Here is a 17,128-nt window from a genome sequence, read left to right on the forward strand (position 1 = left end):
TGTGCAGTCAAAGATAACAATATTGAATCCTCTCACAACCTAAGAGGGTACTAATGTTATTTCCATTTTATATATGAGGAAATCTGGCCCAGACAGGTGAAGCTCAAAATCTGCAGCTAGGGACTTCTCTCGTGGTCCAGTGGTTAGGACATCACCTTCCAATGTAGGGGCTGCAAGTTCCATCCCTGGTCAGGGAGTTAAGATCCCACATGCCTCATGGCCAAAAAACCAACACATTAAACAGAAACTGTTTGGTAAGAAACTCAATAAAGACTTTCCAAATGGTCCACATCAAAAAGAAATTGTAATACATTAAAAAATAGTTTTTTAAAAAAAAAAGATCATGTAGCCAGTAGAGGCAGAGGAGGAATTCAGACTTAGCCCTCTGGGACTGAACTAGACACAGGCAGGCAGAGGCTCCAGCCTCCCCGTGGAAGATTGTACATTGGGCACGTCTTCTCAATCCCCAAGGACGCGGGAGACCGATAAATGCAGTACCACCTTCTTGAATTACCGACAGAGGAATTTCCTCCCTGTGATTCCTCTTGCTCTGGGGTCAAGCATCTGCACTGCCCTTGGAGCTCCCTCACAATGAGACAAGGGCAAGTTGAATCGCATTTAGCAGAAGGGAGGCTGAGGCACAGAGAGATCCAAGCCCTGGAATCAGGACTCCGGGCCCCTGGTCCCAGCACAACCCCACCCCACACCCCAGGGCACTGCCCTTCTCCCCCTCCTCCTGCACCGGGCCAGCCAGCTCTGAGATCTGATTGACAGCCCTCGACTTCTGGGATCCAGGCTTTCAGATGGCGTCCTTGGCACTAGGTGGCTCAGGAGTGGATGGGCAATGTGGGGAGGGAATGAGGCACAAGGCCCTTTCCAAAAATAGAGCTAGGAAAGTCCCAGAGAGTAGGTGGAAAGTCACAGGGAGAGGGAGGCAGCGGCCGTCCGGCACCAGACCGGAGAGAGGACTCTCCCAGCAGCACGTCCAGGGAGGCCCCTTGGGGACCAAAGCACCTCCTCCACCCCCAGTTTAAATTACCAACACGTCTTCCCAAACAGCATCCCGACTCCCTCCTCCCAGCCTCACAAGTGTGTCCCAAGGACAATGTCTAAAAGGCATTTTCTGAGCCGACACTGGTTTTTGGCTTGCTTTTTCTCCCTTCCTCCAACTCCCATTGACACTCCTTTCTGAAATCGCTAAATAGGAAAAAGTGAGAAGAAGCGTTTATGGCTCCTAGTGGATGGGACGTTCTGCCTCCACAAAGTCTCCTCCTGGCAAGCACAGCCCCCAGTCACGACTGTCGCTCACCCACCAACCCAAACGTCTCAACTCCATCTGCCGTGTCCCAGACTCTGGGCTCAATGCTTGCGAGGATACAAAGAAGTATTAATAGAAAACAAAGGCACTGCCCTGAAGAGACATACTGTCTACAAGGAAAGTGTGTTAATACTACCCCTGCAGAGAGACCATTAACAGCCATGCTCTGGTTTCCCCTCTGAGTCCTTTAGCAAATCACGCATACTGTCTCATTAGGGCTGGGTGGCTGGAGCTGACCACGCTTGTGGAGGACAATGACAGCTTGCTTTGAACATCTCTCTTGTGCCAGATTTGAGGCAACAAGTTCAACAGATACTCACGAGGTCCCTGACTCCATTCTTCAATAGAAGTCATGTTGTCTCCAAGAGGAATGGAGCAGATGACATCAAGAGCTCCCCACCATCCCCCAGCCAGTGACAGCAGGAATGGGATTTCAATCAAACACCCTAGAATGGGATGGGCTTACCCCGAGTAGTAGAGAGGAGAGCGGAATCACAATAATAGCTGAACAAACCCTCAGGGCCAAACTCCACAGTACTTACTGAGCTCATGCAAAAACAGAAACGATGTTTAGATTGATGTTGTGAAGGGGACAACCACTTTGGAGAGCTGTGTGGCAGTGCGGATCAAAATTGTAAATTCAGGACTTCCCTGGTGGTCCAGTGACACATTTGGCAGTCCCAGTGCAGGGGGTTTGATCCCAAGTCGAGGAACTAGATCCTACATGCCCCAACTAAGACCCAGCACAGCCAAATAAATAAATATTTTTCAAAAAATTGCAAATGCACGAATTCTGTAGGCCAGAAGTTTCATTTTTATGAATGTACCCAACTATACAAGGATGCTCACAGAAGCACATAACAGAAAAAAGCTGAAATCAATCTAAGCATCCATCAGTCAGTAACAGGTTAAATAGACTGGTTTACCCATAAAATGAAATATTAATTCAAGGCATGCATTAAAAAGAATGAGGCAGGACTATGGATACTAACATGAAGGCATCTCCATAAAATGTATTTCATAAGCAATCCTGCTTATGCTTTAAAGCATTTTGTGTATAATGTATGCATACATATAAGCGTATCCATGCTTGAAATGCCTAGAAGACACATGCAATTATTAACAATAGCTACTGGTAAAGAGGGGGTGAGGAAAGGGAGATTTCCAAATTATTTGGTTTGCCTTTGAGGACCCTGTCTTAAAGGTTTTAATAGCACTTCTGCAGGTCACTCAGTTACACCTGTTGGAGAGAAGTCCTCCAGAGGAGTACTGAGAACCAGAAACCAAAAGACCTGCCCTCCAGGAGCCAAGGGTCTCAGAATTTGAGGTCCTCCGTTGGAGCCCGCAACTGCCTGGGTAAGTCACGCTGACCCCTTACCTGGTCCTTTCTTCAAGAGCTGAGGCACCTGAGAAAAAGTCAAAGATGGTGGGCTCTGATATCAGCACCCACAGATCTAATTCTGGCTTCAGGACTTTGTAGGGAGGGTATGACAGTCTCTCTTTGAGCCCAACTTTCCTCACTCATAAAATGAGGGGATGGGGCTACAAACTCCACCACCACCACATCACCACTGCATAGGCTTGCTGAGATGGTTGTTGGTGCAAAGAATGTCAAAGCATGATTTAAAGACCAGGCTAGAAACTGACAAAAGGGAACTAAGTCATTGACTGGTACCTCCCATGGGCGAGGCTGAGTTATCAGAGGCGGTGGTCCCACCCCAACACTGACCCCACTCTCTCCCCTTCCACGTTGACGGGACAGTGTGATGAAAACCACCCTGTGCTCGCTCATGGGCTCTGCAAAGAACATCAGCCACTCCTGCAATTCCAAACCCAAGGGCTGGGATGGTGCATCCAAGGAAAATGACCCCAGCGTCAAGGGCCTGCCAGCAATGAGTCTACTGCGTCAGCCTCGAAATCCCCAAGTAAATATCGGTTCATTGGTTTGTTGATTAAAATCACAGATAGCCTTTCTGATGGCTGTCCAGAGACCCAAGGAGATGAAAAAGCAGTGAAATGACCCAGGAAGCCTTCAGCCGTGAGCCTCCCCTGATTTCCTAAACTTGGTTCTTCACTCACTGCCTCCCTTTCCTCTCTCTCCTTCTCCAACCACTGCCTCCCGGTCCCCACCACAAGTCAACCCTCCCTCCATCAACAGAAATTCACTCCCTTAAGAGCACCCCTGGGCCAGAGGAAATAATCATTAACTTAATGGGTTGATATAATTACATTAAATCATGAGGATAAGAATATAGACTTTGGAAAAAGAAACTCTGAGTTTGAATTCTAATTCGACCGCTTATTAGCTGAGTAATCTTGGATAACCAAACCTCAGCTCCCCGGTCCATTGGGGTTGGTTATAAAACAATTCACACAGTTCGAAGATGACCAAAGGACGCTGCTATGCAAACATAACTTACATATGTCAGTAAAAGAAAGTCGAAAGTGAAAGCATTAGTCATTCAGTCGTGTCCGACTCCTTGCTACGCTATGGCCTGTCACCCACCAGGCTTCTCTGTCCATGGAACTATCCAGGCAAGAATATAGGAGTGGGTTGTTATTTCCTTCTCCATGGGATCTTCCAGACCCAGGGGTCAAACCCAGGTCTCCCGCATTGCAGGCAGATTCTTCACCATCTGAGCCACGAGAGAAGCCTAGAAGATAGTAAATACTATTATCTAACTTGGGAACTGAAGAAATTAACACACACCAACCCCAATACCATCTGCACCAGCCAACACACAGCCAGCACAGAGCCAGCAGAGCCAAGTTCACAGGCAGCAACCTGCCCGGCTGCAGCCCCCGCCCTCTCCCGAATCAGAAAGGCCCACGGAAGTTTAAAGCTCTGCTCATCACCAGCTTGAAATTCTTCATCATTATTGAACACGGAGCCCCCATTTTTTTGCCCTGGGTCCTGCAAATTATGCAGCCGGTCTTGACCACCCCTACAAAGACCCACTGACCAAAGCATTCTTGGAATGTGTTGGCCTCTTTCAAACTCTCTCTTCTGAGAGTTATCTCAAGCGGTGTTGGCCTGGAGAGCAGGCATGGAAAGATCTTTCATTTGACCAGGGAGTGGAAGACACTGGTTGGAGTTAACAGGGCTTTGGTGCCGCTGCAGACACTCCCAGGGGGATGTAAGATCAGAGCCCTTTCTAGTCCCAGAGTCAGGTCAACCTGGGAGTTGAACACTTAAGCAACCTTCCCACAAAACAAACCCAGGAGCATGGTCAAGGTTGTCCACATCATTCCACTTTCTTCCTACAAAAAGCATCACAAGCAACTTCCTATGACCAAAACTTCAAGCGCATAGCTTTAGGATATTAAAAAAAAAAAAAAAAAGAGTTTGAGAGGACTTCCTTGGTGGTTCAGTGGTTAAGAACCCACCTTCCAAAGCAGAAGTGTGGGTTCGATCCCTGGCCCAGGAACTAAGATCCCACATGCCACAGGGCAGCTAAGCCTATATGCCATAACAGAATAGCCTGTGCACCACAGCTACCAAAAAAAAATCTTAAAAACTTTTTTAGATGTTAAAACAGGCTGAGTCTCCTTCAGTCTCTTGCCCTCCAAAAGAGCCACAGCTATGTGGCCAAGTAAGGTTGATGGCGATAAAGGGCTCTGAGAGCTCACATGTGGGGTGAACGTCTGCAGGATGGGCCTTGACAGGAGCTGGAACCTCAACTGTCCTTCGGGAGGGAGTGAGGAGAAGCTGGTGTTTTAGAAAGAGACGCTGTAAGACATCAAAGGGACAGTTGTGCCTGGTTTGTGGGAAATGCCAAGGAGAGTGGCCCTTGGAGCAGGAGGGTGTGCCCAGCGGGGAGGTGCAGGAAATAGGACCAGATTCCTCTGGCAAGGCTAGCTGCAGAGGGTTTGCATTCCAGCCAAAGGACTAGACTTGATCTCCTGGGTCATGAGAAAGCAGATTGCCCCCATGCTTGTTTCTACAAGGAAAGCAGCCAGGAAGAATCAAAGGGCAAGATGGAGCCTCTAGGAAGAAGGCACTGTCCCAGGAAGCATCTTCCTGCCATATGTATGGGCTCTACCTGGAAGCCACCTGAGAGCCACGCACGTCCCAGAAAGAGAGAGCCCCAGTCAGAGAGACCCCAGCTCTGCCCACAAGACATCCTCTCCCCACGCTGGGCCTCAGCGTCTTCTGCCTTCCTCTGGGATTCCAGCTGTCCTGCTGGAGAGACTCAACCCACTGTGGTCGGATTAGTCTACATCCAGCTACAGCACTTTCTACATTCCTCTATCACAGCCCTGGGTACCACAACCTTCAAACCAAAGTGGAGGACATAGCATATCCCAAGTACAAATGTGCTTAGGAAAGACGATGAGACAGAACATGTGAAAGCGGCTTTCTCCCTTGAAAACCCAAGACCTGGGGCCACCGTACTTAGCACACTGCCTGGACTCCATCAACGTGTTCTTCACATCTGCCTCCTTCAACAGTGAGCTCTGACTTGACATTGGTCTCTGGGCGCCCAGCACCTAACACAGGACCCAGCAGGTTTGACTGACAGATGGACTGATTGACTGGTTTATGCCTCACCACCATTGCTGGTGGGTGCAGAGTAGTGTGGTATAAGTCACAGTTGAATGGATTTAAAAAGACAGAGAAGGAGGAAAGGGTGGGAGAAAAAGGAAGGAACAATTTTCCACCTTCTCCTTCTTTCTCTTTTTACTTCTTTTCCCAGGAGAATGTGGTCCTTCAGACTTTCATGTACTCTATGAAAACCTGTCCTACATACTTCACAGGATTGTGGGGAGAAAGACACAAGAAAAACCCATATAGTAAAGCACTGTGTCACGTAAAGAATGCACGCTGAAGGCACACTGCTGGTAGGATGTAAAGTGAAGCAGCCATGACGGAAGACAGTGTCGAGATGGTTCAGATAACTAAAGCTAGAACTACCACATGATCCAGCTATTCCATGTTTGAATATATATCCAAAGACTATGAAAACATTAATTTGATAAGATATATGCCCCGCTATGTTCATCACAGAATTATTTATTATAGCCAAGATGTGGAAGCAATTCCAGTGCCCACCGACAGATGAATGGATGAAGAAGATATACATATATACAACGGGATACTACTCAGCCATAAAAAAGATGAATGCTTGCCATTTGCGACAACATGGATAGAGCCTGAGGGTATTAGGCTAAGTGAAATAAGTCAGACAGAGAAAGACAAATACCGTAGGATTTCACCCCTACATGGAATATTAAAAAAAAAAAAAAGCAAAAAAAAAAAAAACCACAACCACAGAGAACAGACTAGCAATTACAAAGGGAAATGGGGTGGGGAAGGGCAAAACGGATGATAGGAGCAACTGGATTGTAACAGCTAGAAACTAAATTTTTGATGGCGTGCAGTGTATTGCACACAGAAGTCAAAATACAATGTTGTATGCATGAAAATTACATAATATGATAAACCAGTGTGACTTCAATTTTTTTAGAAAAGAGCTGTATGCCATAAGCACGTGGCAGATGCCTTGTCTCGGCCACGCTGCACTCACCTTGATAACCAGAACTGAACAGATGTACGGGGTGTGATGAGGCCAAACCCCCAGAGGCCATTGGACCGTTTCTGGCTGTAAGACCCTAGGAATTCCAGCGACCTCTCCAACCTCGACATGCCCCATCCCACCACTCTGGTCCCTCCCATCAAAAGTTTGAAAAGTCCTGAAAACTCCTCTGCTGAGCTTTCTTTTAATTAAGCGTGCACACACACACACACACACACACACACACACACACACACAAAAGAACCACCCCTGGGTTTTACGTGTTGTACTTTTGTTCTCGGGTCTGTTTGTACTTATTCAGAAATTACATAATTAAAAAAAATAATATTAAGTAAATGTGCACATCAGCCTGCCAAGCTGCCTGGGCCAGCCTTCACTTGGGAACCACAGTGACAGCTCCTTTATTTCTCTTACTTGTTTTTAAGCACAAAATATGTCACACCTGGAAGTAATTAGCATAATTTTTACTAATTTATAGCTAATTACACAATTACTTTCCTATGAAAGGTTCTGGAAAGACACTTGAAGTGAGTTTCACCAAATCCAGTGGTGAGAAATTGCTTGAAAACATTTCGTTAGATTCAAACATTTGAAGGGGGGGACACTCAATAAAGTAATTCTTTCCTATTTCAGAGTGTTCAAATATGACAGGGATGTAATTTCTCCGCAATTTGCAAAGCAGAATGTCTAAATGTCTCTGCTAATCCAACCCAACCAAAGGTGGCTCTGAAGAGAGCCCCCGAAAGGAGCATTACTGAGGGCTTCCAAGGCAGAATTTAGAAGGCACAGCTTTGTGACAATCAGTTTCATGATGGAGCTGAAATGTGATAGCTCTTCCTCCAGGAGAAAATCAGTCATGGGACAGAATTGCGACATCTGGCCAGTACCCTGCTCGGCTCCTGAGAAATTGTGACTTTGAGAGGCCAATGATGGATTCAAGACTTGCTGCTCAAAGTCAAGCTCCAGGATGCCGGGATTTGAGGTGTCACGTTGTCTAAATGATGCCAAAAGAAACAAAAACACTCTCTCATTCATTCAGCATTCAAAAAACTAAGATCATGGGATCCAATCCCATCACTTTATGGCAAACAGAAAGGGGGAAAAGTGGAAGCAGTGACATGTTTTATTTTCTTGGGCTCCAAAATGACTGCAGACTGTGACTCTGGCCAAGAAATTAAAAGATGCTTGCTCCTTGGAAGAAAACCCATGACAAACCTAGACAGTGGATTAAAAACCACTGACATCAATTTGCCATCAAAGGTTCATATAGTGAACACTATGATTTTTCCCGTAGTCATGTACGGATGTGAGGGTTGTACCATAAAGAAGGCTGAACACTGAAGAATTGATGCTTTTGAACTGTGGTGTTGGAGAAGACTCTCAAGGAACTCTTGAGAGTTCCTTGGACTGCAAGGAGATCAAACCAGTCCATCCTAAAGGAAATCAACACTGAATATTCACTGGAAGGACTGATGCTGAAGCTGAAGCTCCAATACTTTGACTACTTGATGGTCAATAAGCCGACTCACTGGAAAAGACTCTGATGCTGGGAAAGACTGAAGGCAAAAGAAGAAGAGGGTGGCAGAGGATGAGATAGTTAGATAGCATCACCAACTCTATGGAAATGAATTTGAGCAAGCTCCAGGAGACAGTGGAGGATAGAGGAGACTGGCATGCTGCAGTCCACGGGGTAACAAAGAGCTGGACACGACTTAGTGACTAAACAACAGCAAATTCATTCAACGAACAGGTTTTAAGTCCCGACTTGGTGTCCTGTATTCCATGTTACAAAAGGAACAATTCCTGCTTTTCCTATTTGTATCAGGAAGAGAAAAATAGGCCAATCAACCAACAAGTGTGCAAGGATTACTGCTTCAGGTGGAGGAAGGCTCAGAAAAGAAGAACAGGAAGCAGTACCTGCCCTCTGAAGGCTGACAATCTCGAGACCAGAGGCACAGACAGAAGCACACAGCCCAGCCTGGCATCTCTCCAGCAATCAGCACCCAGCTGGGCAGCCTGGGCTGCCAGTGATGCCAAAATGGGAAGATGAGGAATGGGACCCAGGAGACAATGACCAAGAGGAAATAGCGGAGCCCCAACCCTACGTGACATGCTGGGGTTGGGGCCACGTCGATTTGGCAGAAGGTAAGAGCATTCTGACATGTCGGGGCCACCCAGAAGGATGATGGGGAGGTGGCAGGGTGGTGATGGGTGAAGTTTCCCAAATGCCCTCACAGAAAAGGAGGTGAGAGAGCCAGGAGCACCTTTAAAACCTAGAGACCAGCCACCAGGCTCGCAGGAAGGCCCCTGGCAAGCTGAGTTCTGGCCTGTGTGTGTCCCAGGGCTGTATGTTTGGTGACTGTCAGCAGAAGGGAAGACTTATCAAGCCACTGGGACATGTAGGAGAAGTTGACTGGGGTTGGCAGAATGAGCTGAAAAGATGGAAATGCCAGTGGTGATAGGAGGGTCCCAGCAGGGTCCTGAGGATGTAAACCATGTAAGACGTTACAATGATAAACAGATACACAGTGTATCTATGGGATTAAACATTCATGTTCTGTTCACAATAGCCAAGACCTGGAAGAAACCTAAATGTCCCTCAACAGAGGAATGGATAAAGACGATGTGGTGTGGAGTATTACTCAGCTGCTAAAAAGAATGAAATAAAGCCATTTGCAGCAACACGGATGGGCCTAGAGACTGTCATACTGAGTGAAGACAGACAGACAGAGGAGACACACTGTATGACATTTGTTATATGTGGAGTCTGAAAAGAAACAGTTTTATGGGCTCCAAAATCACTGTAGATGGTGATTGCAGCCATGAAATTAAAAGACACTTACTCCTTGGGAAAATTATGACCAACCTAGACAGCATATTCAAAAGCAGAGACATTACTTTGGCAACAAAGGTCTGGCAAGTGAAAGCTATGGTTTTTCCAGTGGTCATGTATGGATGTGAGAGTTGGACTGTGAAGAAAGCTGAGCACCAAAGAATTGATGCTTTTGAACTATGGTGCTGGAGAAGACTCTTGAGAGTCCCTTGGACTGCAAGGAGATCCAACCAGTCCATTCTAAAGGAGATCAGTCCTGGGTGTTCTTTGGAAGGAATGATGCTAAAGGTGAAACTCCAGTATTTTGGCCACCTCATGCAATGAGTTGACTCATTGGAAAAGACTCTGATGCTGGAAGGGATTGGGGGCAGGAGGAGAAGGGGATGACAGAGGATGAGATGGCTGGATGGCATCACCGACTCGATGGACATGAGTTCGAGTGAACTCCGGGAGTTGATGATGGACAGGGAAGCCTGGCGTGCTGCAATTCATGGGGTCACAAAGAGTCGGACACAACTGAGTGACTGAACTGAACTGAACTGAACCAAAAATAAACAGTACAAATAAACTTGCTTACAAAACAGAAACAGACTCACAGACTTAGATATCTAACTTATGGTTACCAGCGGGGAGGGATGGGGGGAAATAATAGTTAGGGAGTTTGGGACGGGCACGTACACACTGCTACATTTAAAATAGAAAACCAACAAGGACCTACTATGTAGCAACAACAACAAAAAGTTCATCCTGAGGGTGATCAAGAAAAACTGTCTAAAATCTCTGGGCGGAGCTGGGGCAGGGAAAGGTGAGAGTCGAGACACAAGGGCTCAAGGTGCAAGTTTCCAGAGGCTGGGGCTCATCATTCAAGGGGTCCCACCATCATCTCCCCATCTCCTTGGGTTAATCACTGCTTCCCCCCTACCACTGACCCGGGTACCTAAACTGGCCCGGGCTGCAAGCACGGGGCCCCGTGTGAGGATTTGTTGGTTTGTAAGTCAGCCTCACCCCTACCTCATGAGTTTTTCTGAAGGCAGGGGCAGAGTGATACCCAGCGCACCCCTGAAACCCAGCCACACAGCAGGCGCTGAACCAACGAGTAAAGCCCAGCCGGACTGCTCTGTGATCTGAGGTCTCGCTTCAAGGACCCCAGTGTAGGTGGGAATGAGGTCCTTGGAAAGTGGCCAGTGTCCGCCAGGCTCAGCTCGAGGCTGCTGAGAGATTCTGGCAAAAGAATGCCGTCCACCTCCCACCTGAGAGGGATGTTAACGGCTCACACTTGGCACATTTCTCTCCACTTTTGCAAATTACTTTTGCAGCCACCACCATCTGACCCTGACGAAAACCCTGGGAGGCAGATAGAGGAAGTCATTAACGGCCGCGCTCAGCGGCTTCCTCCACTCACTCAACAGGTACGCCGAGCACCTGTGGCCTCAGAGCCCAGATGTCCCAGCTGGGAAGATGGAGGCCGCCAGGAGAGCAAACGCCCTGCCCTCGCCTGGCTTAAACCCTCCAGAGGGCACCCAGGCACATCACAAGCTAGTGACTGCTCTGACTTGAACTAAGAAGGAAAACAAAAGGCAGAGAAAGGACAGAGAAGCACTGTCCACTCTGCTCCTCCAAGGAGCGGGTACAACTTAACTGCCTGCATGAGTATGAGCTGGTCCAGTCAGAGCAGATGTGCCTGCAGCCATGAAATCAAAAGACACTTGCTCCTTGGAAGAAAAGTTATGTCCAACCTAGACAGCATATTAAAAAGCAGAGACATTACTTTGCCAACAAAGTCTGTCTAGTCAAAGCTATGGATTTTCCAGTAGTCATGTATGGATGTGAGAGTTGGATTATAAAGAAAGCTGAGCGCCAAATAACTAATGCTTTTGAACTGTGATGTTGGAGAAGACTCTTGAGAGTCCCTTGGACTGCAAGGAGATCCAACCAGTACATCCTAAAGGAAATCAGTCCTAAATATTCATCGGAAGGACTGATGGTAAGGCTGAAACTCCAATTCTTTGGCCACCTGATGTGAGGAACTGATTCACTGGAAAAGATCCCAATGCTAGGAAGGATTGAAGGCAGGGGGAGAAGGGGACAACAGAGGATGAGATGGTTGGATGGCATCAGCTACTTGATGGACGTGAGTTTTAGTAGGCTCTGGGAGTTGGTGATGGACAGGGAAGCCTGGCATGCTGCCATCCATGGGATCGCAAAAAGTCAGACACGACTGAGCGACTGAACTGAACTGAACTGAAGTTAGAGCTACTGAAAGAAAGCAAAACCCCAGGAGGCCACGTGCCCAGCAGAGAGGGACAGGTCTGAAGGGCCTGGTTGCCCAGACCTCACTTTTTTTATATGTTTTCTTTATTTTATTTTATATATTTTTGGCTGTGCTGGGTCTTTGTTGCTGCACATGGGCTTTCTCTAGTTGCAGCCAGCGGGGGCTACTCTCTAGTTGCAATACAAGGGCTTCTCATTGTGGTGGCTTCTCTCATTGCAGAGCACAGGTTCTAGTGCGAAGGCTCAGTAGCTGTGGCCCAAGCGTTTAGCTGCCTTGAGGCATGTGGGATCTCCCCGGACCAGAGATCGAACCCATGTCCCCTGCATTGGCAGGTGGATTCTCGACCACTGGACCACCAGGGAAGTCCCAGACCTCATGTTTTATAAACAGATCCCACTAAGACTTCCCCAACCTGCCTATTTTCTGAGTAGAGACCTGGATCAAAGAAAAGGCAAATGCACGCTCACCAAATTACACACACACACGCGCACACACACACACATGCGCGCGCAGGCACACACGCGCAGTCTGTTAACTCCTAAGGAAGCACCAGCCAGGCAGGCGGGGGGGCAGACCGCATGGCCAGAGCATCTTAAGGACAGCAGAAGGAGGGATGGGGGGAGCCTGGGTTCTGATCCCCTGTAGGCCTGGCAGGCGCCCCTCAGAGGAGCCCACAGCCCCTTCACAGGATACCGCTGCCAAGTTCCCCCTCTGAACAGTGTTTATGATTCAGCGGGACATATGAGACTGTTCTGAGATTTCAGAGTTGGCTGGCAGTTTCCTTAGAGGCAATCAAGGAAGCTTTGCCTGATCCGTGGGAAGGTCTGAATATGCACAACTCAGTAGCTCTCACTAGCACCCAAGCAAGGGCGTTGGTTTTCCTTTTTTCCTTCCCCTGCCACAGAAACCCACATATTAATTCTTTCCCCTGAACCTCGACACCCCTGCTGTCTCAGCGGTCGGCGTTCTCCCCTTCATTCCACAGACGCTTCATTCATACTCTAGAGCCCTCCGCCTTGGGACGCCTCCTTGACCCTGGAAACAACACTTCCGTCAACGGTCCAGCACTGCTTAACCTCACACATCCAGACACTGTGAGCCTGCTACGAGTGAATCCGAAAGATGATTAAGGGAAGTCTGCATGCCCCGTGCCTGTACTGTGAGCGAGGGGCAGGCTTAGGAGGAGCCTCGGAGGGGTTCTGGGCCTTTTACATACAGGTTCTCTACTCTTCACTACGTGAAGTGAAAGTTGTTAGTCATTTAGTTATGTCCGACTCTTTGCGACCCCATGGACTGTATGTAGCTGGCCAGGCTCCTCTGCCCATGGGGATTCTCCAGGCAAGAATACTGGAGTGGGTTGCCATGCCCTTCTCCAGGGGACCTTCCCGACCCAGTGATCAAATCCTTGTTTCCTGCATTGCAGGCAGATTCTTCCCCAGCTGAGCCACCAGTACTTTTCACTACGGATCTACAGGCAAACTACTAGGGATCCCTATTTTCCAAGTACAGGAAACAGACCCTGACAGTTCCTGGATCTGGGAAGCTCACACAGCTACGAAGTGGCAGAGCGAAGATTCAAACCCTAGGCCATCTGACTCGAGATCTGGCATCTCGGCGAGACAGGGTGATGCTTCTGGCTTTTCTCAGCCTGCACGCCTCAAGGCACTAGCTGCAGAAAGGAATGCTTCCAGCAGGAATGAGCTTTGCCCGCACCCCAGCTGACACACAAAGGCAAGGTGAAGGTCTCCGAGAATTGCAGCAGGGCCTGGCGGCAGGCGGGAACGTCTCACCTGGCATAGGAAAAGCTATTTACAGCCAAGGCTTCTGTGTGGGACAGCTGGTGACCAGGGCTGGAGCCAGAAGCTGCACCCACCCCACTGATGGCCAGGAGTCATCAGGAAAGCCTCCCCTCCCTGATTCTGGAGCGAGGACCCTGAGACTGGAGCACCACAGCTGGTAGGGTAACTCATGTCAGAAAACCACCTGGTTAGAGGCTCCATCCTGATTCAGCTGAGAAAGATCCATCACGAGGGCACAGGAGATCCCCTCCTCTCCGTGACCTTAACTTCACCAGGACAAGTTTGCCACATGCAAGAAAGTCGGTGTCTGGGGCCGACCAATTTTTCGTGTGACTCTGTTCACCGCATAGTAAAAGGTACCAAGGTTTGAAACCCCGAAGCCAGGATCCCAGGCCGGGCCTCCCTCTGACGGTGATAAAATGACTGTGATATTTTGGGCAACTCCCTTCTCCTCCCCTGGGCCTCCATTTCTCCACCTGAGAAATGACAAGGTAAGGATGATGCTGGTTTGAGGCCTCCAGGTCTGGAAGTCTATGCTTGCAGGGGCTGCACAGGGACAGCGTTTGTACTGAATACAAACACTGTCACGGGTTATCAGAGAGGAGGAAAGACAGAAACAAAGGCTCAGCGAGACAGACAGAGACAGATCGGAGAAGGGAGGCTACCTAGCCAGAGAAAGAAAGAACAGTCTGGGAGTGTGGAGAGCAAATGAGAGCCCCTGATGTAAGCACACTCTTGCCAGTATTGCTGGAAACAAATAGTGACAGATTGCTAACATGTTACAGTGAAAATTACCAACATGATGAGACTTTTGCACCATAACCAGCACCTCTTGTTATCCCATTAACAAAACTGATGAGACCAAATTGCTAATAGGAGCGACCATTCATGGTGTATTATATCACTGCCGTCCTGCAGAGAGCACGCAGACCAAAGGGCCAGTGAGAAGGTGTGTAGAAACCTCCCAAGAGCCAGTTTACCCAGGACAGATTTGGGGGAGGCCGTGGGAAGCCCCTCCCCTCTCCCATCACATTTAGAAACACCCCCTATGGGATCCCAAGGCCTCTGCCACTGCCACTCCAGATGCTGGTCCCCAGGACTGAGCTGGGCTGGGAAGGGCTGTCCATCATGACACGGAACAGGAACCAGTGACCTTTGCTAAGTACACAGGGTTCACTGGCACAGCCAGCGGGGGAGGGAAGAACGAGCTTGGCGATGGAGTGTCTCGGCTTGTCCAGATTCCAGCTCACCTCCATCTGCTCCTACAACCAACCAATGCAGCAGACTCACCCCTGTGTATACGGTGACCACCTCCCTCTGGCCACAGCTCCCGACAGCCAGGCCAGAGAGAGCCCCGATGCCTAAAACTATCATCACAGAGTTCAAACTGTCAGCGCAGCCCTGGGAGGCGTAAGGAGCAGGACGCATCTGGTTCTTGGAAGTCCCTGCCTAGACATTTGAAGAGGATCTTTCCTCTTTGGGCCGGGCAAGGATTTCCTGCTCAAACCCCACAGTCATCAGAGAAACCTGGATTAAGCATCCACTTGACGCTCACTCTTCTCAAAAGAAAAACCCTCCTTACCCCAGCCGATTCATGTCTGAGTTGTTGTTTTTTTTTCCCCCACCGACATAATCACTGGCTACCCCAGGCTCCCTGCCACCATCCCAGAAAGTGGGGCCCAGCTGTGGCTGCTCCCCGCCAGCTTCCCCCCGCTTCCCTCCACCAAGAAGTTCCTCAGGAAAGTAATTGGCCAAAGATTATTCTGAATAATTGAATGGCAAGGGCTTTTGTATACCAAACAGGGACTTGTCTTTGTCAAAAAGTCTTTACAAAGTACCCAAGTGCTGGGTGTCAGACAGGACAAGTTTTTTAATCATGTTAAAATGATTTATTTAAACGTCAAGCCATGTCACCCCACTTCCTTTCATTTTTCAAACTGTTTGTGTTTTTTCTGGATGATAAATTTATCTTCAGACAGCCTCAATATGACTAATTAACTTTGAAATATAAGAACCAGATGTGTGAGTTGGAGAGCTTTCTGAACTAATGCCAGACGGGCTGGTGGGTTTTTTTTTTCCCTTCTTTTCTCCCCTGCCTTTCCCCGCCTCCCCATCGTTACCCCCCCCCCTTCCCCACCCCATGTTCTGTCTCCCTGCGGCCTGCCCTGAAATTACCAAGCAGAGACACGTTGTCAACTACACAGGATTATAGCACTCTTGCTAGCAAAGAGCACCCACTGCTTTTTCTCTGTTCTCCACTCATTAGCCTCTCAGAACCCCACGCTCACCCTTTGAAAGCAACCCCAGCCCACCTCCCTGTGATGGGCAGAGCTGTCCTGGAGGAGGAACTGGAAAGTTTTCCGCATACCAGCCTGGGCCCCCGCCCATCCCCAAGCTAGTGATCTATCTCATGTGAAGCAGGAGCTGCCAGGATGCATTTGCCACATGAAAGGAAGTCCCCCTGCACTATGACACAAAGCGATTTCTTTTAAAGAGTCTTCCCTGTGAAGAACTCCTCAGATCTGCCTCCTCCCTGATCCTTTTGATGAGGGAACCAGCGCACAGCACAGGAGAAACCAGGGCTGGGGTGGAAGCTGGTGATTAAGTCTTTCAACTCTGTAAACTGAAGCGCTTCTCTGTAATGGCCCGTTTGGGGGTTGGAAGCCACAGATGTGTGTGTGTGTGTGTGTGTGTGTGTGTGTGTGTGTGTGTTCCACTCTAAAGGATGGAATGGCAGCTCAAAATAATTAGGTGAGAGTGCACATGAAGACTCATTTTTCCAGGCATCACGTGGCCGAGTCCAAGGGCTCAGAGCGAGAGGCATGAGCTGGGTGCCTCGGTTTCCCCACGTGGCTGTGAAATCCTTTCCCATCCCATCTCTCCCCCAGAGACAGGCAGAGGGGATGTGAGATCACAGCTGCGAGAGTGTTTTGAGTGCTTTGAAAGTCACGTTATACATCCTAGGGAATTAGCGGGATAACCAGCCCTGTTATTATATCATCGTGACCGTGCTGCTCATCATGCCCCTTAATGTCTGAGATTTTTCACCTGGGATAATCACACTCGCTTGGCAGCCGGTGGAATCAGTTCTCCTACACGCCAGGTGCCAACCTGGAAGGATAAACAGTGGAGTAGAGTCTTGTCCTTTGCAGCCAGAGTGTGAAAAGGACCCCTTCCCAGGCCCAGGGAGAGGAAACCCCTGCTTGACACCTCGGACTCCGTGTTGCTGGCAGAGCAGGGCTCGGCCACCGACAAACAAACACCTGCGCTGCTGAGGGAACAGAGGACGAGGGGAAGTCCCTCCGCCTCCCTAGAGAGCAAGGCGGGTGAGAGTCCCCAGGAGGGTCCTTGGGGCTCCCTGCACCCCTT

The sequence above is a fragment of the Oryx dammah genome, unplaced genomic scaffold, assembly GCF_014754425.2.
Source record: "Oryx dammah isolate SB20612 unplaced genomic scaffold, SCBI_Odam_1.1 HiC_scaffold_7, whole genome shotgun sequence".
Classification (NCBI taxonomy): Eukaryota; Metazoa; Chordata; class Mammalia; order Artiodactyla; family Bovidae; genus Oryx; species Oryx dammah.